We start from the raw sequence: 26,913 nt of genomic DNA on the forward strand, positions 1-26,913 counted from the left end.
ACAATAGAATAACAGAACCTCCATGAATAAAATGAGGGTAAATAAAGTGACTTATCCCAGCTAGAGATAGCTGCAGCCAAAGAAGAGTTGAACCACACAGTTTTTGTTTTCATGGAAACATTTATTGCTGCAAAATGAGAGGCAAGAGAAGATCTCTGATAGATCAATCATCAGCATGAGGCCACCATAGTAACTAATGAGGCTAAAATTCACATGTCCAATCCCAGAGATCTGGTGGGAGGGTCAAGACCTGCTCAGGAGAGGCCAAACATGAGTGCAAAAGCCAGTATTGTATTTGCTTCCAAAATGCTTTTGAGCAGCTAATACTTTAAGTTCAGCAAGGACTCATGATCTATATGGTAGAACAATGACAATGTGACTAGAATCAAAGAAGCCCACCATGCAGGCACATATTCTGGCATCTTGCTCTATCAACACTACTTACTGTGATGCATATTTGGAGACGGGTGGGGTACCTTTTGTGAGACTCCGCACAAAACTGTGGAGGAGACAACACCTCACACCCTGCTGTCTCTTCCCATTATCTCTCCTATCCTTCGGTACCTCATCTTTTATTCTCTTTAGCCTGAATGATTTACAGAAGAGGCTCAGTTCTCTGACAGCGATGATCTAAGATTTGGTATTTGCAATGGAGAAGCAATTACAATGGAGGCTTCCAGTCATTCTGTTTCAGAACATTGACCATTTCCTTCTGCTAGCTACTAAGGATTCTTGAGTTGTGAAATATGAGCAAGAATTACCTCTCCTCCCTCTGACTCAGGACAAGAACCTGAAAACCTGCATTTCTCATAAACTCCTGTAGCTAGCTTTTATGCAAATTAAAGTTTGATAACCACTCTGGTACAGAGGCTGTTATGGATGGAAGCTAATGTAGGAAAATCTATTGAGAAGGATGAGGGAATGCTATTGGTTTGTGTGGGCCAAGATGGTTTGGCAGGCTGGGAGGCCATTTAAGAATTGAGAAAATTAATGAGATAACTCTTGGTGGCTCCTCCAGTACATTCCTGCCCCAGCACATTTCTGCTCCTTTTCCTTTCCCCAGCCTTAGTTCTGGATTGCCATTTACTGGCTGATTGCAGTGCATGTCTGTTGCTGTCCTGCTGTTACCCTCTTTCCCCCAGATACAGAGATGCTGAAGTGAGCTATTTCTTAGCCCTTTGAGAGGAGCATTGATGATACATTTGCATTAACATCTGTCCATTCGTCTCCAGATACAGTCTGGGTGGCCTCATTTAAGTAAATGCTGCACACTTGTGGCCTCCTAATTATCTTCTGCACCTGTGTGTAGTCTTTACAGCTGCTCTGGAGTCTCCCGGGCCCCCACCAGGCCCTCACAGGTTCCCAGCCCATCTGTCAGCCTCTCCATCCATTTGTTGACATGTGACTCAGCTGCAGCCAGAGCATAGGGGTCAGGCCTCCAGCTGCCTTTACCTGCTCCATCATCATAGCCAGAAATGGGGAATGAGCCTTGGGGAATGTGCTTCTGCCTGGCTTTGCTGAGGCTCATGGAGGCCGCCCACTTGGGAATCGTGAGACCTTTTCCTTGGGAAGAAGAGAGGGGACAGCAAAGATAGCTGGTGAACTCCTTATAACTAAGGCCTGAGTGATAAATGAAAGCCCTGGGGTATGGCTCCTTGGGCCAGAGACAATGAGAGCTCAGACCAGACTTGGTAGTTGTGGCAAAGGAGACATTAACATTTATTTCAAGGCTCTTTCTTGTCTTCACTTTGTATCACCTCCTTTAAGCTAAAGTGGGGAACGGTTTTCATCCTGAGACAGTCCCTTGGAGCACATCCTGCCCTGGCTGGCATCCTACTGGGTGCGTTTCTTCTCATAGAAGTAATAAGTATGTGATAACCCTTTAGAGATCAGGGGAACATGCTCTTTGAGTATAATCATTTCCAAGACCTTAGACCCAAAGACATGTGTCTCTGAACCCTAATAATAGGATTCATGAAAGACTGATAGATGTAGAGAGAAGGGAAGGGGGATTAACCCAGGGACTTAAGCTCTGGGTAAGCAGTGAAATAAAGTGTTAGGAAATCCTCAATTATCAGTAGAGTGGGGCTGTATTATCAACTCCACTCATCAATGTGGTGCTCATCTGACTTGAGTTGGGCTTCTAGAACAGAGCTTGAGAAAGACTCAAGGCAGCGGGATTGATTGAGGGAGTGCTCTTCAGGAAGAAACCTATAAATGAGGTAGGAAACAGGAGAGGTATATTAGTCTGTTTGCATTACTATAAAAGAATACCTGAGACAGGGTAATTTATAGAAAAAAGAGGTTTAATTGGCTCACAGTTCTGTGGGTATACAGGAGGTATAGTGCCAGCATCTGCTTCTGGTGAGGCCTCAGGAAGTTTCCAATCATGGCAGAAGGTGAAGGGGGAGCAGGTGCATCACATAGTGAGAACAGTAGCAAGAGAGTAAGGATGGGAAGTCCCAGACTTTTAAACAACCAGATCTCGCATGAACTAACTGAGTGAGAACTCACTCATCACCAAGGGAACGGTGCTAAACCGTTCATGAGGGATCCACCCCCATGATCCACCTCCCACCAGGCCCCACCTCCAATACTGAGAATCACATTTCCACAAGAGATTTGGAAGGGACACACATTCAACTCATGTCAACAAGGAAGGGAAAAGAGCTGAGGAAGGCTAGGTGCTCAGCCTGATCCTTGGAAAGGAATATCCTTGTATTCCCCAGGCTTGACTTCACTCTCTAATGACTCCTCCACCCATGCTTCAACCCCTACCTGCCTTCAGCTCTCCAGCTGTACTGAGTGCTGAATGTGGACAGTGTCCCTGTCTTCAAGAACTCTCAGTGGTCATCTACGCATGCAGGCAAGCATCTATGCTAGGGCACATGGCGCTATCACTGGGCTACTTCTATACCTTGCACTGGGAAGTGAGTTAGTTCTTGTCAGTGAGTCTCCACTCTACAGCACAGTGGTTTACAAATACATTTCAAACCTAGTTTTCTAAAGGTTCTGAAATGACATTCCCCCCGATTTTTCTTCTGGATGACAATGGTGGGTTGTTATTTTCCATAAACAGACATGCCAACTTTGTTTTCCTTTCAAAAATCCACTTACATTTGCAGGACAGTTTGGTTCCATTTGATGTTTCTAAAACCAATTAACGTATTGAGGTTTTGGCATTCTAACTAAAGGTTAACTTCACCTCAGTTAAGATGATAAAATCAATGTGGATATGCCATGATGGATAATATGAGAATAGAGTTTATTTTATTTTAAAATTAAAGTTGAAACCTTTAAATCATCTGTTTAGTGTGTATATTTAAGCGTACATATAAACGTATATTATAACTAATGAACAAAGAAAGCATATGAATGATGAAAAAGATTACTGGTAGCCTAAAATCCATGTTTGGAGTATTCCGTTAGCTCTTAACAAGGAGTCAGAAGAAGCTGTTCTCTACATTTTGTGTAATCTGCCCAGAGCACAGAGAGGTCCCTTATCTTCCAAAATACCTTTCACTTGAAAACCAGGTAACTTTGTGTTGATTTTTGTCATGCTCTTCAATTATTTTATAAGGAAACAACAGAAGTTTCTTGCTTCTAAAAGAGTTAAAGCTCCCAGGTCACCTGCTAGTTTCATTTAAACTATTTTATTGCCACTCTGGTTAATAAGGGAGCCAAGCTGCAAGCATTTTTCATTCTCAGGCCTCTATGCTTCCATCATAATCAAGTGGCCAATCTACTCTGACAACTCTTTTTAAATGTAGTGTCTATTAGCAGGATGGATGGAAAGGCTCTAGAGAGTTTCTAAGGCTTCTCAGCTGCTGTAATGTGTTCTTACTTTCAGGATAATTGACCTGATCTGTATAAAATAGTTACATATTTTATTATTCATTAAAGGAAAATGCCATACTTCATTTTGTGTATCTTTTTTGTTACTATAATAAATTTGTCATCAACAGGTGGTTTTCTCTTCTCACCTTACTTTGTCCAATTGCCTACTATAAGGTATGAGCCAGAAATTGGGTCTTAACAAAGAAGGACAGCTTCAGAGCTTTGGCAAAAAGGACTGCACTGCATATGGTAATTATTGATATGCAGTGAATATGCTTACAAACTGCAAGGAATATGCTTACAGCTGCAGGTTTCACACAGAAGCTAACCTTGCCACTTTAAGCAGAGACCTGTCAGACTGTACTTGGGGGCATCAGTCAGGACTTCCAGGACTCTTGTAACCCAGTAGATGACTTAATAAAAGTAGACAGCTGATGCAAGGTCTAACAAAGCAAGAATTGGTTATGTAGACAGAATGAAAGGGATGAGAGAAATATTATTGTTGGCATTAATGGGTATTTGTCGACATTGTCTTTAATGTTCTACTTTTGAAGGGCATATAAGGAAGCCCTTTTTCTATATTTTGAGAGTGTCTTTAACTCTTATTTAGTTGGCTATAGTTGTGCAAACTGCAATGAAACACTTTTCTAATGGTGCCTTATTTCAACTATACCCTCAGAATTCATGAAAGACATTCTGTGAAGAATCTTAATCTATGTACCCAGTCAATGAATCACCATGGGAATATAGTAGGACAATGGCAACAGTAACTCCGATGCAGGTGAATGTTTTTACAATGGATTGTGCTTAGTTATAATAATAATAATAACTGCCCCATTTTCTTCTCACAGATTATTGCTTTAATTCTTACACAATGTAATGTGAGAATTAAGCAATAATCTGTGAGAAAATTTTCATTATTTGATTTTAATTGACAAATAATTATATTTATGGAGTAAAATATGGCGCTTTGATATATGTATACATTTTAGAATGATCAAATCAGGTTAATTAGCATATCCATCATCTCTTATAGTTATTTCTTTATGGTGAGAATATTGGAAATTCTCTCTTTTAGCAGTTTTGAAATATGTAATGTATTAACTATAGTCACCCTACTGTGTAATAGATCACCTGAACTAATGTAGGAGAATCTATTGAGAAGGATGACGGGATGGGGTGTTGGTTTGTGTGGGCCAAGATGGTTTGGCAGGCTGGGAGGTCTGCCAAATACTGGAAGACAGTATTCGTGTCTGTGCCTGGCTTATTTAACTTAGCATAATATTCTTTAGGTTCATCTATATTGTCACAAATGACAGAATTTCTTAAGGTTGAGTAGCATTCCGTTGTGTATATATTCCACATTTTCTTAATCCATTCATCTATTGATGAACACTTAGGTTGTTTCCATATCTTGGCTATTGTTAATAATTCTGCAATGAGCATAGGAGTGCAGATATCTCTTGAACATACCTATTTTCTTTCCTTTGGATATAAACCTAGTGGTGGGATTGCTGAATTATATGGTAATTCTATTTTTAGTTTTTTAAGGAATCTCCAAACTGTTTTCCAAAATGGCTGTACTAATTTACAATACCACCAACAGTGTACAAAGTTTCCTCGCCAACATCCTCACGAACCCTTTACTTTTTTTGATAACAAATCTAACAGCTGCAAGGTAATATCTCATTGTGGCTCTAATTTGCATTCTTCTGATAATTAGAGATGTTGAAAATTTAAAGATATATCTGTTAGCCAGTTTTATGTGTTCTTTTGAGAGATATCTATTCAGGTATTTTGTTCATTTTAGGGTTATTTGTTTTTTTGTTATTTAGTAATATGAGTTCCTTGTATATGTTGGATATTAGCCCTTATCTAATGTATGATTTGCAAATATTTTCTCAGAATTTGTGGGTTGTCTCTTAACTATATTGTTTCTTTCACTGTGCAGAAGCTTTTTAGTTTGATGAACTCCTACTTGTCTGTTGTTTCTTTTCATTGCTTGTGCTTTGGGGGTTATATTTAATAAATCACTGTCCAGACCAACGTAATGGAGTTTTCCCTTATGTTTTCTTCTAGTAGTTTTACAGTTTTAGGTCTTACATATAAGTCTTAATTTTGAATTGATTCTTGTATAAGAATGAGATAAGGGTTTTTTTCCTTCATTTCAATAGATGCAGAAAAATCATTTGACAAAATTCAACATCCTTTAAAATAATAACTATCAACTAATAAAGTATAGAAAGAATGTTCCTCAACACGATGAAGGCCATATATGACAAGCACGCAGTTAACACCATACTCAGTAGTGAAAAGTTGAAAACTTTTACTCTAAGATCAGGAGCAAGACAAGATGCCCGCTCTCACCACATCGGTTCAACACAGTACTGGAAGTCCCAGCCAGAGCAGTTAGGCAAGAGAAAGAAATAGAAAGTATGTAAATAAGAAAAGAAAAAGTGAAATTTATAGTAAGAAGGAGATATATCTTCCATAAGTGTGCATAACTGCTGGGACTATCTCAGTCACTTATTGCTTTTAGACCACAAGGCACACAATATACACAACTGTACTTGGTAGTCCTTGTTGAAAAAGTGACATTTTGGTAAATATCTGAAGGTAGGGAAGTAGTAAGCCTTGCAGACATTTGGGATAAAAGTACTCCAGGCAGAGGAAACAGCGTGAACAAAGACCTCAAGCAGGAATATACGTGATGTGGTTGAAGATTAGCCAGAAGGCCAGAAATATGAAAGAGACATGAGTGAGTAGGAGAGTAAATGGAGATGAGATCAGGAAGTTATAGGGGGACCTGACTATTTGGCTCCATAGGCCTTGTGGGGTCCTGTGGCTTTTGCAAGTGAGATGAAAGCCTTCACAGGGTTTTCAGCAGAGGTGTGACATGACATTAAAAGGCTCACTCAGGCTACTGTGTAAAGGAGTAAATATGGAAGCAGAGAAGCCACTGTAAAAACTGACAGCAATCTAGGTGTTGTAGGCAATGGGATACAATAATGAGTAAAACCAAGGTCAGAACTTCATGTTGCTTACATTTTAGTTTGGGGAGATGGATAATAAAACAAACCATCAAACTGATATGCAATGTGTCAGGTGGTCACAAATTGTAGGAAGGTAAGCAGGTAGAGAGTGATGGGAAGATGTCTGCCTTTAGCTGAAATGTAAAGTGGCAGTTATCAATGTTCCTACTAGAAGCTACTAAAACCTCCAGAACAAAAGAATTAAAAAAAATTTTTGAAGGCTACTGAGTGCAATCAAAATTGGAAGCAAAGGAGTAATCACAGAGAGATATATTCTGCAGCGCTTTTTCCTTTGCTCATTGAACAAAGTATCAAACAAGAGGTTCCATTAAAACATAAATTGGATACATTATTCCTTTGGCAGCACCTTCTCATAAATTCATCTCTAACCTATTGCAAAGCCAATGTCTTTTTGATGCCCTACAGGTCCTATAATTGGGCCCCCTTGTTAAATCTCTGGTCATTTCCTATTATGATTCTCCTTTGCTCATTCTGCTTCAGCCACTCTGAATTTTTGGCTGCTTCTCAAACATGACAAGCACATGTCTGACTTGGGGCCCTTGCACTTGCTGTGCTCTCCACCTGGAATGCCCTTCTTCTAGCTATTAATAGTAGAATGGCTGCTTCCCTGTCCTTCTTTACTTGATGCTGTCTTTTCAATGATTCTTTCTCTGACACACTGTTTAAAATTATAATACCACTCCTAGAATTCCTTATCCCCCTTCTCTGCTTCATTTTTTTTTCTCTACAGCATTAATCACCATAGTCTTTACTATATGCTTATTTGTTTTGATTATTTTCTATTTAATTTCCCAGAAGCTAAGCTCTATTGGGAATTTCTTTTACATTTTACTCACACTGTCTAAAACTGAGACTGACCCATTGCAGGCCCTTGAGAAACACTTGAGTAAATGGATGAGTGAATGACTTACATAGCTCCAATGCTGATAAACTTCAACCAGATAGAATTGAATTTATTTCATATTGAAGGGAATGACAGAAGATGTGATGAAACTTTTTTTTTTTTAAGGAGGTATAGTACTTTAGGGAATGAATGGAGAGGAGTCTGGAAAACCGTACCAATATTTTCTTAAAGTTTAAAGTTAAAGGCTGAAAATATGGGTGAGCTATAGAAGTCAGCAAGGCCTTTGCTAGCCAAAGATCAACCTTGAAGGTGTCAGGAGAAAAAGTATGTGGTCAGGCTATTTTTCTAACCTGATTTCCAAATAGCAGCTTGATCTTGCGTCAATGTTAGGAAAAGGCACCTACCGTGGAGTGAAATAGTCTAGTGGGAAAAAGTGAAAAACCTACCAGGAACCGTTTGCATAGTTGTAGACAAATTGAAAAGGTAAGAAAAAATATAAAATGTTATTCAGTCTCACCTAATAGTCCATGAGCCTTTTCCATTTTTTTGTTGTTCATCCCTTTTCCCCTGTGACCTATTTATTTAAAAGTGGGCCATCTTCAATCTTCAAATTACAACTCCTTTTTGAGCATGATATTTTACCAACATATACTAAGAATTTAATAAATTTTAGTTGAATAAGTAAATGAAGCTAAATGCACAGTACACAGAATATATGCTTATACCCAATGGTGATATGCAAAATATTTGGCAATAGATATGTCCTAGACATAAGCCATCCACAAAGAATGACTGCCATGAATGACCAGTACACCCATACCAGTGTATACTGGTTGAAAATCATCAGCACATTTATCACTGTACTCTCTAACCCATGCCCTCTTCAACTTAGATTTAAACATCACTGTATGAGACACTGTACCAACCTATGACAATGTCCTTGGCCCTTTAATTTTCAGCCTTATAAATTTCCTAATGCATTCATTCACTTAGAGAAAGATAACTGATTCACTTAGCAAGGCTTTCTTGGTTATAGGCTCTTCAATGTTTTGCTGACCTTTTCATTGAAGATTTTACATCACTAGATATTAATGTTTTAGGTTCAGCCAAAATGTACCCAGGTTTGAGGCCAATAAACCAGTAATAATTTGTATGCCCACTCAGTTTGAGCTTTTCATTATCTTGGCAAAAGTAATTTCTCAGAAGAAAATCATTTACTAATAAATTCTGTTTTTATTATTAAAAAGAGCTCTTATAAGTACAAGTGTCTCTTCACTGATATAAAATGTCATGTTCTTCAAAATTAAATACAAAACTTTAATTAGGATACTCAAGGCAATAAAGTAAAATCCTAATCCCTTTATGTAGCCAATGAAATGGAACTGAAAGAGGGAGACATAGTGGATTTTTAAAAAATGTTCTACCTAATCTTTTAGAAAATGTTATTATCTTCAAAAAAAAGTTAGCTGAAATAATATTTCTTCTTCATAGGAGGCATCATTTTCCAATAAAGTTTTTATTATTCACTCACTCAATATTAAAATAATACAATCAGCTAAAAGAAATTTTGTATCTGTAAAATTTGCATCTGATCTTCTAATGAACATATATTATCCCTTTGTAGACCATGACATATAATTACTTCTGTGCCATTTTACTTAATGTATATTTTTCTAATTTTAGCATTCTTTATGGAAGCAGAAAGAATTCTCTAATTTTATTGAATGAAAATATGGCAGCAATGAGCAAATTATATTTTAACCATATGGCCCTAAAATTTTCAGCATTTGTTCTGCAATATTCTAGCACACACCATCCATATCTACAACCTTCTTCCCCACCTACATGATGTTGTTTTACCCCAGTTGTTATGAAAAAAATGTTAAAGTTGTTTTACCCCACTTGGTATAAAAATGTTAAAGTTATGAAAAATGTTAAAGTTTCCATTTAGGAATTGTCCTCTCAACGCCCTCAATTATATATTAAATATCTCATGCATTGTAAATAATAAATAGAACTATTCTAAACGTCTCTTCTTGTGCCAACTTGCCAGCTCTCTCCTTTTCAAAGACAAGTAAGATTTTAAAAAATTATTATATTGCTATAAAAATTTACAGTTGAGTCTTTGGACCTGGAGCAAGATGGCCGAATAGGAACAGCTCCAGTCTCCAGCTCCCAGCGCGAGCAACACAGAATATGGGTGATTTCTGCATTTTCAACTGAGGTATTGGGTTCATCTCACTGGGGAGTGCCAGACAATCAGTGCTGGTCAGCTGGTGCAGCCTAACCAGTGAGAGCTGAAGCAGGGCGAGGCATCCCCTCACCTGGGAAGTGCAAGGGGGAAGGGAATCCCTTTTCCTAGCCAAGGGAAACTGAGACACACAACACCTGGAAAATCAGGTAACTCCCACCCTAATACTGTGCTTTACCAAGGGTCTTAGCAAATGGCACACCAGAAGATTATATCCCACACCTGGCCAGGAGGGTCCCATGCCCACGGAGCCTCCCTCATTGGTAGCACAGCAGTCTGTGATCTAACTGCAAGACAGCAGTGAGACTGGAGGAGGGGCGCCCACCATTGCTGAGGCTTAAGTGGGTAAACAAAGCTGCCGGGAAGCTCAAACTGGGTGGAGCCCACAGCAGCTCAAGGAGGCCTGCCTGTCTCTGTAGACGCCACCTCTGAAGACAGCACACAGCTAAACAAAAAGCAGCAGAAACCTTTGCAGATGCAAATGACCCTGTCTGAGGGCTTTGAAGAGAGCAGTGGATCTCTCAACACAGAGGTTGAGATCTGAGAACAGACAGACTGCCTGCTCAAGTGGGTCCCTGACCCCTGAGTAGCCTAACTGGGAGACATCCCCCACTAGGTGCAGACCGACACCCCACACCTCACATGGCGGGGTATACCCCTGAGACGAAGCTTCCAGAGCAAGAATCAGACAGGAGCACTCGATGTTCAGCAATATTCTATCTTCTGCAGCCTCCACTGCTGATACCCCAGCAAACAGGGTCCAGAGTGAACCTCAAGCAATCTCCAACAGACCTACAGATGAGGGTCCTGACTGTTAGAAGGAAAACTAACAAACAGAAAGGACACCCACACCAAAATCCCATCAGTACGTCACCATCATCAAAGACCAAAGGCAGATAAAACCACAAAGATGGGGAAAAAGCAGGGCAGAAAAGCTGGCAATTCAAAAAATCAGAGCACATCTCCCCCTCCAAAGGAATGCAGCTCATCGCCAGCAACAGATAAAAACTGGACAGAGAATGACTTTGACGAGTTGAGAGAAGTAGGCTTCAGTCCATCAAACTTCTTAGAGCTAAAGGAGGAATTATGTAAACAAATGGAAGAACATACCATGCTCATGGATAGGAAGAATCAATATTTTGAAAATGGCCATATTGCCCAAGGTAATTTATAGATTCAATGCCATCCCCATCAAGCTACCAATGAGTTTCTTCACAGAATTGGAAAAAACTGCCTTAAAGTTCATATGGAACCAAAAAAGACCCCACATTGCCAAGACAATCCTAAGTCAAAAGAATAAAGCTGGAGGCATCACGCTACCTGACTTCAAACTATACTACAAGGCTACATTAACCAAAACAGCATGGTACTGGTACTAAAACAGAGATATAGACCAATGGAACAGAACAGAGTCCTCAGAAATAATACCACACATCTACAGCCATCTGATCTTTGACAAACCTCACAAAAACAAGAAATGGGGAAGGATTCCCTATTTAATAATTGGGTAAATTGGCTAGCCATAAGTAGAAAGCTGAAACTGGATCCTTTCCTTACTCCTTATACAAAAATTAATTCAAGATGGATTAGAGACTTAAATGTTAGACCTAATACCATAAAAACCCTAGAAGAAAACCTAGGTAATACCATTCAGGACATAGGCATGGGCAAGGACTTCATGTCTAAAACACCAAAAGCAATGGCAGCAAAAGCCAAAATTGACAAATGGGATCTAATTAAACTAAAGGGCTTCTGCACAGCAAAAGAAACTACCATCAGAGTGAACAGGCAACCTACAGAATGGGAGAAAATTTTTGCAATCTACTCGTCTGACAAAGGGCTAATATCCAGAACCTACAAAGAACTCAAACAAATTTACAAGAAAAAAACAAACAACCCCATCAAAAAGTGGGCAAAGGATATGAACAGACATTTCTCAAAAGAAGACATTCATACAGCCAACAGACACATGAAAAAATGCTCGTCATCACTGGCCATCAGAGAAATGCAAATCAAAACCACAATGAGATACCATCTCACACCAGTTAGAATGGCAATCATTAAAAAGTCAGGAAACAACAGGTGCTGGAGAGGGTGTGGAGAAATAGGAACACTTTTACACTGTTGGTGGGATTGTAAACTAGTTCAACCATTGTGGAAAACAGTATGGTGATTCCTCAAGGATCTAGAACTAGAAATACCGTATGACCCAGCCATCCCATTACTGGGGATATACCCAAAGGAATATAAATCATGCTGCTATAAAGACACATGAACACGTATGTTTATTGCAGCACTATTCACAATAGCAAAGACTTGGAATCAACCCAAATGTCCATCAGTGACAGACTGGATTAAGAAAATGCGGTACATATACACCATGGAATACTATGCAGCCATAAAAAAGGATGAGTTCATGTCCTTTGTAGGGACATGGATGCAGCTGGAAACCATCATTCTCAGCAAACTATCGCAAGAACAGAAAACCAAACACCGCATGTTCTCACTCATAGGTGGGAACTGAACAATGAGATGACTTGGACTCGGGAAGGGGAACATCACACACCGGGGCCTATTATGGGGAGGGGGGAGGGGGAAGGGATGGCATTGGGAGTTATACCTGATGTAAATGATGAGTTGATGGGTGCTGACGAGTTGATGGGTGCAGCACACCAACATGGCACAGGTATACATATGTAACAAACCTGCACATTGTGCACATGTACCCTAGAACTTAAAGTATAATAATAATAATAAAAATTTACAGTTAACAGGGAAACCATCATCTTGACAATTAGAAGTAAGAGCAGTCTTCAAAAAATGACTTGTGATAGACAAGAAAATACAAATTAAAACACTGGCATGTTTATAAAACAAGAAGGGAAAGCTAATGTAATGAAAGGGAAATGACCATGTCATTTTTCACCTAGCATTCACTAAATAAATATATACCAATTTGATAGCTGAAGAAGAAATTGCTGAACTAAAAGTAACACCTGGTTGTGCATATCAACACCTAAACACATCCTGGATGAATTTTATATTTAACAATGAAAGATAAATAGACAGAAATATGGGTATATAGGGAGACAGATAGATGATAGATAGATAGATAGATAGATAGATAGATAGATAGATAGATAGATAGATAGATAGATGGATAGATAGATAGATAGATAGATAGATAGATAGATAGATAGATAGTAGAGAGATATTAGATAGATAGACTGATAGATGGGTAGATTGTCTGGTTGGCTCTTCTTTCTAAAATTCTATGTAATAATATCCTTTTCCTACTTGACAAAAAAAGGCTCACCTCATCCCCATCTGGAAAATCAATACAGTACATTATTACCTTTGTGATATGGTTGGATCTGTGTCCCTGCCCAAATCTTATGTTAAATTATGTGGGGACTAGTGGGAGGTGATTGGATCATGGGGGCAGTTTCTCATGAAGAGTTTAGCACCATCCTCTTGGTGCTATTCTCATGATAGTTAGTGAGTTCTCATGAGATCTGGTTGTTTAAAAGTGTGTGGCACCTCCTCCCCCCTCCTCTCTGTCTCTCTCTCTCACTCTCTCTCACTCCTCCTCCAGCCATGTGACATGCTGGCTTCTCCTTCACCTTCCACTGTAATTGTAGGTTCCCTGAGGCCTCCCCAGAAGGTGAACAGGTGCCAGCATCATGCTTCCTGTACAACCTGTGGAGCTGTGAGCCAATTAAACGTCTTTTCTTTATTAATTACCCAGTCTCAGGTATTTATGTATAGCAATGTGAGAATGGACTAGTACAACTTGATATAAAAATCTGTAGAATAATTCAGAATGATAGTATCAGGATTAAGAAAGTGAATGACCTAAAAGCCTTAATAGAAAATATTTGTGCAGATCAGGGAGGTAGCATTTGTTGCTTTAAATAAAAAGAATGATAAGCCATGGAGTATTAAAAAAATTGTTTGATGCTGGTAAATGTGTGATTTTTGGCTTAAAGTATAAAATTCTAAATAATTGAGTGGTAGTACTATAGGAAATACTTCCCTTTCCTATATACTTACACATTAATTTGCATTTCCTAAAATTTTATATAATAGTTTTCTTTAGTTGGATTTCTTGCACTCACCATAATGCCATTAAAATTCAACCATGTTATTGTATCTTTCAAAAGTTCATTGCTTATTATTAATGAATAATATTCAATGATATGGCTATACCATAGTTTATTGATCTATTTTTCTGTCAGTATGCATTCGTGTTGATTTTGGCTATTGCAAGTAAAGCTTCTAGGAACATGTGCATACAAGTCTTTGTATGAACATATGTTTTCTTTTCTCTTGCATAAACATCTAAGAGTGGAATGGTAGATCATATAATAGGTCCATGTTTCACATTTTAAAAACTGCCAAACTATTTTCCTAAGTTGATGCTCCATTTACTTTCTTAACACAACTGTGTGAGAGTTGTAATTCTGCCACATCCTCACCAATACTCAGTATGGTTGGTCATAACTTTCAGCCATTCTAATAGGATGATGGTGGTTTTAATGAAGTTTTAATAGTTAGTTCCATAATACCTAAGGGTGTTGAGCATTTTTATATGAATTTATTTGCCATCTCTGTACTTTACTTGGTGAAGTGTTTATTCAAGTGTTTTTTTCCTTGGATTGTCTATTTATTATTGAATTTTGTGAGTTCTTGATACATTCTGGATATAAGTCCTTCATTAGATATATGGTATGCAGATATTTTCTCCAAGTCTGTTTTTTTTTCCCATTCTCATAATAGAATCTTAAGAAGAACAGATAGTTTAAATTTTGAAGTTCAATTTATTATTTTTTTTTTACTTTAAATTCTGGGATACATGTGCAGAATGTGCAAGTTTGTTACACAGGTATACATGTGCCATTGGTGGTTTGCTGCACCCACCAACTGGTCATCTACATTAGGTATTTCTCCTAATGCTATCCCTCTCCTCGTCCCCCACCTCCCGACAGGCCCCAGTGTGTGATGTTCCCCTCCCTGTACCCATAGGTTCTCATTTTTCAACTCCCACTTATGAGTGAGAACATGTAGTGATTGGCTTTCTGCTCTTGTGTTAGTTTGCTGAGAATGGTGGTTTCCAGCTTCATCAATGTCCCTGCAAAGGACATGAACTCATTTTTTAAGGTTACATAGTATTCCATGGTGTATGTGTGCCACATTTTCTTTATCCAGTCTATCATTGATGGGCATTTGGGTTGGTTTCAAGTCTTTGCTATTGTGAATAGTGCCACAATAAATATACGTGTTCACGTGTCTATATAGTAGGATGATTTCTAATCCTTTGGGTATATACCCAGAAATGGGATTGTTGGGTCAAATGGTGTTTCTAGTTCTAGATCCTTGAGGAATCACCACAGTGGTTGAACTAATTTACACTCCCACCAATAGTGTAAAAGCATTTCTATTTCTCCACATCCTCTCCAGCATCTGTCGTTTCCTGACTTTAACGATTGCCATTCTAACTGGCGTGAGAAAGTATCTCATTGCAGTTTTGATTTGCCTTTCTCTAATGACCACTGATGATGAGCTTTTCTTCATATGTTTATTGGCCACAGAAATATCTTTTTTTGAAGTGTCTTTTTTTGGTACCAGGACTATGTTGTTTTGGTTACTGTAGCCTTGTAATATAGTTTGAAGTCAGGTAGTGTGATGCCTCCAACTTTGTTCTTTTTGTTTAGTATTGTCTTGGCTATACATGCTCTTTTTGGTTTCATAGGAAATTTAAAGTCATTTTTTTTTTCTAATTCTGTGAAGAAAGTCAGTGGTAGCTTTATGGGAATAGCATCGAATCTATAAATTACTTTGGGCAGTATGACCATTTTCACAATATTGATTCTTCCTATCCATGAGCGTGGTATGTTCTTCCATTTGTTTGTGTCCTCTTTTATTTCACTGAGCAGTGGTTTGTAGTTCTCCTTGAAGAAGTCCTTTACATCCCTTGTAAGGTGGATTCCTAGGTATTTTATTCTCTTTGAAGCAATTGTGAATGGGAGTTCACTCATAATTTGGCTCTCTGTTTGTCTGTTATTGGTGTATAGGAATGCTTGTGATTTTTGCACATTGATTTCGTATCCTGAGACTTTACTGAAGTTGCTTTTCTTTAAGAATGTTAAATATTGGTCCACTCTCTTCTGGCTTGTAGAGTTTCTGCCGAGAGATCTGCTGTTAGTCTGATGGGCTTCCCTTTGTGGGTAACCAACCTTTCTCTCTGGCTGCCCTTAACATTTTTTCCTTCATTCCAACTTTGGTGAATCTGACAATTTTGTGTCTTGGGGTTGCTCTTCTTGAGGAGTATCTTTGTGTTGTTCTCTGTATTTCCTGAATTTGAATGTTGGCCTGTCTTGCTAGGTTGGGGAAATTCTCCTGGGTAATATCCTGAAATGTGTTTTCCAACTTGGTTCCATTCTCACTGGCACTTTCAGGTACACCAATCAAACATAGGTTTGGTTTTTTCACATAGTCCCGTATTTCTTGGAGACTTTGTTCATTCTTTTTCATTCTTTTTTTCTCTTATGTTGTTTTCATGCTTTATTTCATTAAGTTGGTCTTCGATCTCTGATATCCTTTCTTCTGCTTCATCAATTCGACTATTTATACTTGTGTATGCTTCACAAAGTTCTTGTGCTGTGTTTTTCAGCTCCATCAGGTCATTTATGTTCTTCTCTAAACTGGTTATTCTAGTTAGCAATTCATCTAACCTTTTTCAAGGTTCTCAGCTTCCTTGTATTGGGTTAGAATATGCTCCTTTAACTCAAAGGAGTTTGTTATTGCCAACCTTCTGAAGCCTGCTTCTGTCAATTCGTCAACTCATTCTCTGTCCAATTTTGTTCCCTTGCTGGCATGGAATTGTGATCCTTTGGAGGAGAAGAGGCATTCTGGTTTTTGGAATTTTGAGCCTTTTGCACCTGTTTTTCTTCATCTTCATGGATTTATCTACCTTTTGTCTTTGCTGTTAGTGACCTTCGGATGGGGTTTTATTTATTATAAGCAGCAAAATTAAAACAGGCCACACCTTCGACACTTGGCTTGGAAATATTTTCAGCTAAATACCCAATTTATTGCTTTCCAATTTTGCTAACTTTTCTGCCATTATATAACAAAGATTGCCTTTCCTTTTCTTATCCCAATAATAATTAGCAGTCCAGGTCAATGTATTTCTCAGAACAGAAAGACCCTAACAACAGGCCAATATTTAGATGGCCAAAAATGAGCTAGTGGCTACTTAAGTGTACTAAGGGATAAGGCTGGAAAGACTAGAACAATTATCTTTTCACATCAAGCTCCCTGTCATGAATGGGGGATGGGAGAAGTAGGAAGGAGATATCTATTTCAGCAAAAACATTTATGTTGTTGTCATCAGTGCATTACAGAGACCTTATCTTAGAAGAAATCAATGAGAGAGGGCTGGGGAGTAGCCCAAGGGCCTTCAAACATCTTTTGGTATTGTAATGAGATGAGTGAATCTCAGTTTGTAACTTAAATAAAAATTTTTCTGCTGAAAATTTGAACAATACTCTTCAGACTTCCTTTTCTGTTATGAGACAACAGAGGGTATTGATTAGTCCCAAACATTTTTCTTCATAAAATTCTTTTCTTTGTATTTTCCCTCTTCAGTCTCCTGACCTTGTTGTTGGCCTCCCAAAGTACTGCCATTACAGGCGTGAGCCACTGCACCCAGCCATTTATTTTCTTTTACTTGGCATCTCCTCCCCCACTAGATTATAAACTCCATTCAGATGTCGGCCAAAAAGGAAGAGGCTGAGGCACAAAATATAATTTAAAGAGTTTACTTGGCCAGGCATGGTGGCTCATGACTGTAATCCCAGTACTTTGAAAGGCTGAGGCAGGTGGATCCCCTGAGGTCAGGGGTTCGAGATCAGCCTGGCCAACATGGTGAAACCCTTTCTCTGCTAAAAATACAAAATTAGCCAGGTGCAGTGGCCCATGCCTGTAATCCTAGCTACTTGGGAGGCTGAGGCAGGTGAATTACCTGAACCTGGGAGGCGGAGGTTGCAGTGAGCCGAGACTGCACCACTGCACTCCAGCCTGGGCAACAACAGCAAAACTCCATCTCAAAAAAAAAAAAAAAAAAGAAAAAAAGAGTTTACTTGAGTCAAAGTGAGAACAGCTTCCCAGAAGACTCAGACCCAAGTAACCTTGGATATGAGCTCCCTTTGGCTTTTGTTACAAGCAGGCTTTTAATGGCAAAAATGGGGGTCAAGGAGTGGGCTGAAATAAAGTGATTTGTCAGGAATTCTCAGTGGTTTAAATAAATAACACTGATTAGTGATTGGCTGTACATCATTTTACAGGGTGTGGGCTATGTGTCAGGTGCAGCATTATTAGGTTAATTTCTAAGCATTTGTGGCAATAGCAAGTAGATTCAATAGATGAATGCATAGCTCAAAGGGAGGAGTAGGACGTGATTGCTGCCTCATTTGAATGCCTGTCTAAGCCTGATAATTTGAAAGGCTTTCCATTCAGATAAAAGCATTTTTCTTTCTTCACGGGCAAGTATAAAGCAATGTCCACTTTATATACCACTGAGTCTCCAGTGCATAAACAATAACTACTACATTGAAAGTACTTAATAAATATTTACTAAGTAAATACTGAATTGACTACCACTATCTTTTATTATTCTAAGATGTGATCCAAAATGAATGCCTCAGTTTTAAGCCTCCTAAAAATGTTAGTGTATTTATCTGTTAACAGCATAGCATACCTATTAAAATGCTTACTGGAATGCTAATAAAGTTTTTGCAGCCTAAAAGGATAAGGCCTAGGTTTTGAATGCGAAGATGGATTGGAGTGTTACAGACTCCAGCAGCTATACCACCTGTCCCATCCAGCATTACCACCCTGGGTTGTGACCACATATGATCAGATAGCGAAGGGTAAAAGTAGCTTTCCAACAACTTCCAATACATTCTTTTACCTTTTTGTACTTTCTCCACGCATTTTCTCATAAAATGCTTGTGTAGTGAGAAGCAGTTAATAATTTGATTTTTTTTAGTGTTCTCTTACTGCATGCTTAGCTCAGTTGTAATAATTAGCTTAAGAAATCCAAGAAATTTGTGATACTTTCTACTCATCTATGAAATATAGGATTATATATTTGTGTCTATTAGTTATCTTCTAATTGTTTGTCATTTGAAATAGCATCTCAAAGTTGGGGTAGCAGGGTTGAAATTTCCGGTCTGCCATTGCACTGGTGACTCAGCCTTCCATCTGCAGCTTCCATTTTTTGGTTGCTAGACAGCCACTATGTCTAGCTACACTGTGACAGCAACAAGAAAATTAATAATATTGACCATTTTGCTCCTAGCCTAATGCTTTGTTTAATTAATTGGTTGCCAGTCACAGTAAATACTACTTTGATGTCCTAAGATATCTACGTATGTCTATTAGACAGCAATATCTAACAAACTCAGAATCCAATAATTAAATGGGATCTATTTAAGATCAGCCCAAACTACAATGACAGCATCATAACTTTAATGTGAAGACACATGATTTAATAAGTTATTATATGTTGGGGAATGGTTCAGAACTTGAAATTAGAATGACCCCAGGAAATCTCAGAATCAGATTACTCCAGCTAAAATGTATGGAAGAGTTTTTTTATTTTCTTCTAAGAAACTAGTGACATGATGAATATTTCTGGATTCCAAGGCCTCCCCCTGACCAATAAAGGCCAAAAGGCAGAGAAATAGATTAAGTCACTCTCCAGCCTTCTTGAGAAATCAGAAGAGGTTGTTGGCATTGGACCACAAGTGGAAGAAAACCAATATGAAGCTTGCATGACATCAGGACCCATATTTGGGAAAATCAGCAACCATGGCTAAGAGTGAAATAGACATAAAGAGAAAAGTTACTAGCAAAAAGACATCTTTCACAGGGAGGGTCAAAATGAATGATATAGTGGAATTCCATGCTTATGAGCAGATCAGGCACTGAATGAGGTCTCATGTGGGTGAAGTGAGTGTTTTACAAGCTTATGCCCCCCAGAAGTTTCCAGTGGCTATTTTCAAACTCCATGCCTAATGTTCAATATATATATAATGTGATATTTCTGTTAGTAAACGAACTGGGGTCCACTTGCCTGGCACAGTAAGGCAAACATCCACACTGAGGTTTGCAGCAGGAGAAAGATGGATGTTTATTTGCAAGGTATCAAGTAAGGAGAATTAGGCAGCTCAGCCTTAAGACCCAACTTCTCCAATGGCTTACAGGTAAGAGTTTTTAAAGGCAGGGAGGCAGGGATTACAGGCAGTCAGAAATCAATACATGGAGATTGTACATTGGTTTGACCAAAAAGGAAGGACATCTTGAAGCAGGGCACATAGGGCATAGGAGCATTCAAAGATTTTCTTATTCATAATTGGTTATGGAGGTGAAGCTTTGTCTAAAAATTAGGGGTCAGTAGAAAGGAATGTTAGCTCTGGCCCATGGGTATGACTTCCTCCATGAAGAAATTTAGAATAAAAAATGGTCAGAGTTCAGTCTTCAGTTGCCCTGATCTGAGGTCTGTGTGCCAGTGGATCCATTTGGTGGGGATCTGGGTTTCTGAAAAGCAACTCAGCAGTACATGTTAAAATGTTATCTTTTGCTTCTATAGGGAATCAACCAATCTAACCTCCCCAGCTATTGTTTTAAACTATTATTATCTTTTGCTTATTAAGTTGCTCATTTATTTCTCAGGCATCGCTGGGTGCCTGGAATTTTCCTTGAAGGAACTAAAGATTTTCCTTTTTTCCATGATTGGAGGGCCCGGAGGACCCTAAAGGGGGGTCCCTGCTCCATCTCGTTTTCTGTTATTTAAATTGTGCTTGTCCAATGTTTTAAATAATTTTTGAAATATTGGAAAAGTAGATTGTGGTACCTGGCAATGTTTAATAAAAATCAGCTGTGTTTTCTTCATCCTCTTATTTCCTAGGGTAACATTCAGTTTATCCACTTTTTAATGTAGCACATTAATGTAGCACAATTCTGTCCATACCCAAGTCCCTGGGCCATCCCTCTTTCCATGGAGAAAATCTGTTCCCTAACCATTGAGTTATATTTCTTCCAACAAGTGACATTTAGAGTTATTTTTTATGTTCATTCTTGGGATAAAGAACACCATATATTAGGCTAGTAATATAAATGTTTGGGTTGCCTATTCTAGACACCCTTTATGAAGTCACTGGGTTCATCCCAATGGGATGTGAGTATTGACTGCTAATGGCTCCCAGATGTTCCCTTCCACTGAGAATTACTTTAGGCCAAGCCGACTTCACTCTGGAAATGGCTGGAAGTTATGTCTTCTCCTCAGAAGTAGCTCATGGCCAATGACTAATATATGATCGAACTCCTGAGTTGTTAAAAGAAGAGAAGGCTGAGAAGGAGGATACAGAAAATAGCAAAATGGCTGTTTCTTCCCAGGAGCCATCCCTTATAGCTTAGCCAAGTGGCCCACCTTTGATCATTCTTCTGCCCAACGGAATGAAGAGTAACATCTACATCAACGTCCACCTCCACAATGGGCAAGGCAATGGGCTGAGCAGGAGACATAGAATCTAAAAGCTGAGAAACCCTGGAAAAACCCTGGAAAGGGTAAGAAAAGTAATTTCTGGGGTCGGGGGAACAACTGGCAAAAAGAATTATGGAGACTGTATTGGAGCACACAATCCTCCTCGGGAAGTCCAAGGTTAGAGATTCAATACTTAAAAATGCATCTGGAACCATTGCAGAAACAGAACTAAAATTAGCTGCAATTGATAATAAGAACACTCACATAAAAATAACAATAATAAAAATTAACAATAGCTACTGTTGATTGAGCACCTGCCAAATGTGAGGTTCAGTGCCAGATTATTTACATTTATTCATCATTATCCCTGCAACAAATATGGAAGGCTGGACTGAGCCAATGCCCGTCTCTTTTCACAAGGCCAGCTTGCCTCCTATTCCATGACAAACACACGCAGGAAAGAATAGAGTGGAATGGGCAGAACAAAAAGAAATGGAACCTAGAGTATCATTTCCTCCTCCTTAGTGCACATGCCTGGCATGTGCAGCCAATAATTAGTCACTCAATAAATATTTGAAAAGGAAATGAGCAACCAGAAGTTTAGATAACAAACTTTAATAATGGCTAATTTTGGATGGTGGGGCCAGGAGCTACATTTTCCTTTGTGTTTTCCCCAAGCTTTCTGCATTACATTTATACTTTTGTAAATTGTAAAACTCTGAGCATATATAACTATATGCCAACATTTAAATATTTTGAAAATTATGATCAATTTAATTCCTAAATGAAGAGGTTTTGTTTGTTTGTTCGTTTCTTGTATACATAAGGCCTTGCTGTATATCACTTAGGCCTTAACTTTTTTGTACACACAGATTCTGGGTTGCATAAATGCCTCTTAAAACATCTGCTTTTGGCACCAACTACAGCAGGGTGCCATTGTGAAAACCACTCTGAATCCCAAATTGAGGGCTGCTGCAGCTTTTTCCAGGGGAAGAGGACTGCTGTTTAGGGCACCTCGTCTCCTGGTCTCTTGAAAAGGGGCTTCTATTTTAGTTTATGGACACGCAGATGTCTTTAAAAGAGAAAGAGTCCTAAACATCTCTTTTAAATCACTGACCATGTTGCTTAATAGCCAGCAACGAACAAAGGAATTCCCAGCAAATGTGAGGGTAGTCACATCCCAAAATTAGAAAGCTAAGACATCTACTTAGATTAAAATATGCCTGGGTGTCAGCCCTGCTTTTTGGGGTAGTAATATATTTTCTGTCCTCATGACTCAGCCTGTAATAGCCAGTAATGAAGTAAACAATTCCCAGCAAATGTGATGGCAGTCAGATTGAAAAATTAGTAAGCTAAGACATCTACTTGGTTTATAATATGCCTGAGTGTCATGGCTCAGTTTTCCGGAATCACTCCCTAAAATTCTACCCTTACATTGGATAAATGAAAATGCTCTGGAATGTCACTTTTTATTCCCCAGCAAACCACTCTCTGACAAGCAATTGGTCCTCTGCCAGGTGACCTTGACCCAGAAGCTGAACCATGCTTCCACTGTTCGTAGATGAAGAAACTGAGGCTTAGAGAACTTCTGCCAGGGAGCATAGCTCATTGAAAGCAAGTCTGAAATAAGTGACCAGGTTTCATGATTGTCTTCTCCTATTTCTGTGGTAGCCATGGAAGAGGAGTTGTTCCTGGCTCTTCTGGAAACTTCTGAGTCCAGAAGTCACTCCACACTCTTCTCTCATTGGATCCTCTTCATCCACACACCAACACCTGCCTCCTTGAAGCATTCAACCTATGGCCCACCTTTCCTGGTAGCTGCCCTCCCTCCTCAGTCCTCAGCTGATGTCTCTCCTGCCTGCTCGTAGGGGTTGGAGGTACTCCCTCCTGTACCCCACAGAGCTCCAGGAACAGCCCAGCCCTTTGAAGACCACTTTTCTCTGATCCTCCGTCCTGCAGGTAGTGTCTTTGTTTAAGCCTCCTCCTTTCAGGGTGGATGCTTTTGACAGCTGTAGTTTAATGAATCTCAAACCAGGCTCTGGACGAGTTGCTTCAGTCAGGAGCTTAGAAACAACACATCTAACACTTGCTGCTTGCCATGTTCTCAGCCATCCCCTTTTGACAAGATAACATTTTAGTTTACATTTTTTGCCATCATTATAGTTGTGGGATCCTGCTCTCTTAGGCTTTTTTTTTTTTTTTTTTTTTTTTTTGAGATGGAGTCTGGCTCTGTTGCCTAGGCTGGAGTGCAATGGCATGATCTCGGCTCACTACAACCTCTGCCTCCTGGGTTCAAGGGATTCTCCCGCCTCAGCCTCCCAAGTAGCTGGGAATACAGAAGCCAGCCAGCATGCCCAGCTAATTTTTGTACTTTTAGTAGAGACAGGGCTTCGCCATGTTGGTCAGGCTGGTCTCGATCTCCTGACCTCAGGTGATCCGCCTGCCTTGGCCTCCCAAAATGCTGGGATTACAGGTGTAAGCCACCATGCTCGGCCCCCTTAGGTCTCTTTTGAGATCCTATCTCTATGATATGCCAGCCCCCTTTTCCTCTAAGCTTGGGGCCCTCACTTGCTGGGCCTCCTAGAGAAGGGATTGCTGCCTCTGACCTGACCCTGCCACTTTCTGGTCTGTATTAGGTTGAAGCACATTATTCACATTTCTTTTTACCTATAATAACATCAATTTCATTTGGTTTTACCTAATACAGCGAAGTCCTACATGAATACCAAGACATCAGGCATTGTAGAATTGTAATGATGAAATTTGAAAGGAAGTTTTATATCTTCCAGATAGTATACATTCCTTTTTAGAGGTCTTGATTTTCTAGCCACATACATACCATATATAGTCATATATCCTCATGTATATATGAGTGTGTGTGTGTAAACATGTTTGTCTTTATACTTGTCTTATTTTATTTTCACTGACTACCCTTTAAAATGGAAACAGCTCTAAAGATGAAGCCAAGGTGCTAGGTCCTGTACTCTCAGCAGACACAGAGGGCTCTCATTCACAGCTGTGCTCTCCATGATTAGATTCCAGCAAGGACCACAGTCTTCTGTGTGCTGAAGTGGGCCCAGCAACGTCATTCTGTAGTAGGCCTGGTTCCCTGCCAAGGTGGTAGCCAAGCTCTGGAATAGAGGAGCCACCACTTCTGTCTGCTTAGGAGGAAGGTTTGGTTCAGTCACCACAGGACGTCTCAAAAGTGGGGCTGGAGCAATTTGCAATTAGACATTCTCATTTGCATTTTTCTTACTAACAGCTCTTTAGTGAGGGACTTTAGATATGCGGGTTGATGATCCTGGGAACAGGAACTGCTTCTATCTACAGACCTGCAGGCAGAAGAGATTTCAGCAGAGCTATCATTTTAATATTTAAGGGAAAACACTCAAAAAGCAGATATTTCATCTGTTTTTTGTGATAGTAATGTATTTTCTGTCCTCATGACTCTTTACTGTAGCAGATATTGGATTTCTCTACATGTTTTCTGGGTGATTTTAGATGAAGCATTCAACCTCTCTAAGTCTCAGTTTTCTCGTCTATAAAATTAAATATGTTCCTCTTAAGCTGGTTGTGCAGACTATGTGAGATAATGTTTACATTCTAGTGCATTGGGCAAGCAGCACACAAATGATCATACTAGTAAGTGTTTTGTTGTCATTGTGACAAATGATGTAAAGAAAAAAGTCAGGGCACTATGAGAGTGACTAATGGGGACCTGATTTGTTCTGGGGTACCAGAGGAAGCTCTACATCTTAGAAGAGATGCGTTAAAGCATGATCCCGTGACTAGCTTGGGCAACGTTGTAAGACTGTTTCTATAAAAAATGAAAACAATTTTTTAAAAAAAGAAAAAAAAGGAAGGATGTTATATCCTGTTCAGAAAAAAACAAGGGCCTTGAAATCATTGCAAAAGTTTAGAATCTTCCTTTTCCTTTTGGTAAAGGAAGTGGATAAAAACCTATGGTTATTAATAGATGCTTCTTATTCTCTGTTAGTGTTTCTAAATGCACTTGACTAAACAAAATTTAAAAATTGAGTAAATTAGTGGAAGGCTTCTACTTCTAGTGCAGGATTCTTAACAATGGTGCTATTGACATTTTGGGCCAGATAATTCTTTGTTGTGAGGGACTTTCCTATACAATGTAGAATGTTTAGCAGCATCCCTGGCCTCTACCCACTCCCAGTCATGACAACAAAAAATATCTCCAGACATTGCTAAATATCCCCTTATGGGCAAAATCCCCCCAGTTGAGAATCACTGTTCTAGTAAATTCACCATTGACTCACATAGCTCCTGGGGTACAGAAATCAGTAATAAGTACCCTATCTATGTTTGAAGGCAGGAGAGAATGTTTAAAAACAAACAGGCAAAAACTAAAACAAAGTCAGCTGCATTTTGGTCAAAGTCTGGGGTAGGTCATTTGGCATGATAAATTCTACCTGATATCTGACTCTGCTGAGTCATTCTATTGTCAACTTCATTGAGCTGGAACTAGGTTGCCCAGAATCCCTGCCCCTGAGTGGCTCCAGAGTGGGCTGATCAAAAGAGAAATCTGAACAAAATTTTGGAGACAGAAATAAAGCAACAGTCATTATTCCTCAAGGGACTTTGGGATCTGATAGAGAGATGGGCAGATGCAGAGGTATGCAGCCAGCTCCAGCTTGTCCTCATTCTCCTTCTCTCCTTGTCCAGCTCTTCCCAACAGCTGGTCCTGCTGACCAACTGCAAGCTCAGCTCACCAACTTGACTGTGGAAGCACAGAGGTGGTAGACTCACAGAGGCAACAACTTTCTCTCCATGACACTTCTACTTTGGTAACTGGACATGCTTATCAAGTTTCCCTGCAAGCTTTGACTTGTCTACTGAATAGTACTTCAGGAGGTCTGGTTGGGACTTATTCTCTGATCCCATGGCTTTAGTTCTTTACTTCTTCCAGAATTTTATTTTCCCAGCAACCCCTTTAATTGGTTAATATGCAATTTTTATAATAAATTCCATCCTTTATTCTAACGCATTCATTGTCACAGAGTGACTGGACTTTGCTAACATCACTCTATGTTTTCTTAGCTTCCCCAGAACCAGAATTTCAGAAACCACTGCTATCTAAGCCAATTTTTTTTTTCATAGCCATCCCAAGGGAAGACACTTGGGACATGAATCGTCACTCAGAACTGAGGCTGAGAGGCAGGGCAAGCAGTCAACTTCCTTCCTAATTCAATAGGTGCTAATCCATTTATCTCTACTATAAGGACATGCCTGTTTCAAGAGCTCAATTTGTTTTGCCTGTACTAGAGGATTGTGAACAAGAAGAAAATGAACACTTTCTAAGGCTGAAAGAGTAAAGCTTTCCCATGAGTAGCCCCAGGCTTAGGAC

General features: G+C 39.3%; 1 long non-coding RNA gene across 1 annotated transcript in view; it reads left to right on the forward strand.

The window, feature by feature from the left end:
* LOC105480233 (uncharacterized) overlaps positions 1-26,518 on the forward strand; it is a 38,795-nt gene extending 12,277 nt beyond the window's left edge. Inside the window, exon 3 of the long non-coding RNA XR_011619396.1 lies at positions 26,232-26,518. This is a non-coding gene — a long non-coding RNA (uncharacterized lncRNA). The remainder of the gene's footprint in view (positions 1-26,231) is intronic.
* The last annotated feature ends 395 nt before the right edge of the window (positions 26,519-26,913 follow it).

This window comes from Macaca nemestrina, chromosome 2 (genome assembly GCF_043159975.1).
Source record: "Macaca nemestrina isolate mMacNem1 chromosome 2, mMacNem.hap1, whole genome shotgun sequence".
In the NCBI taxonomy this organism is placed as follows: Eukaryota; Metazoa; Chordata; class Mammalia; order Primates; family Cercopithecidae; genus Macaca; species Macaca nemestrina.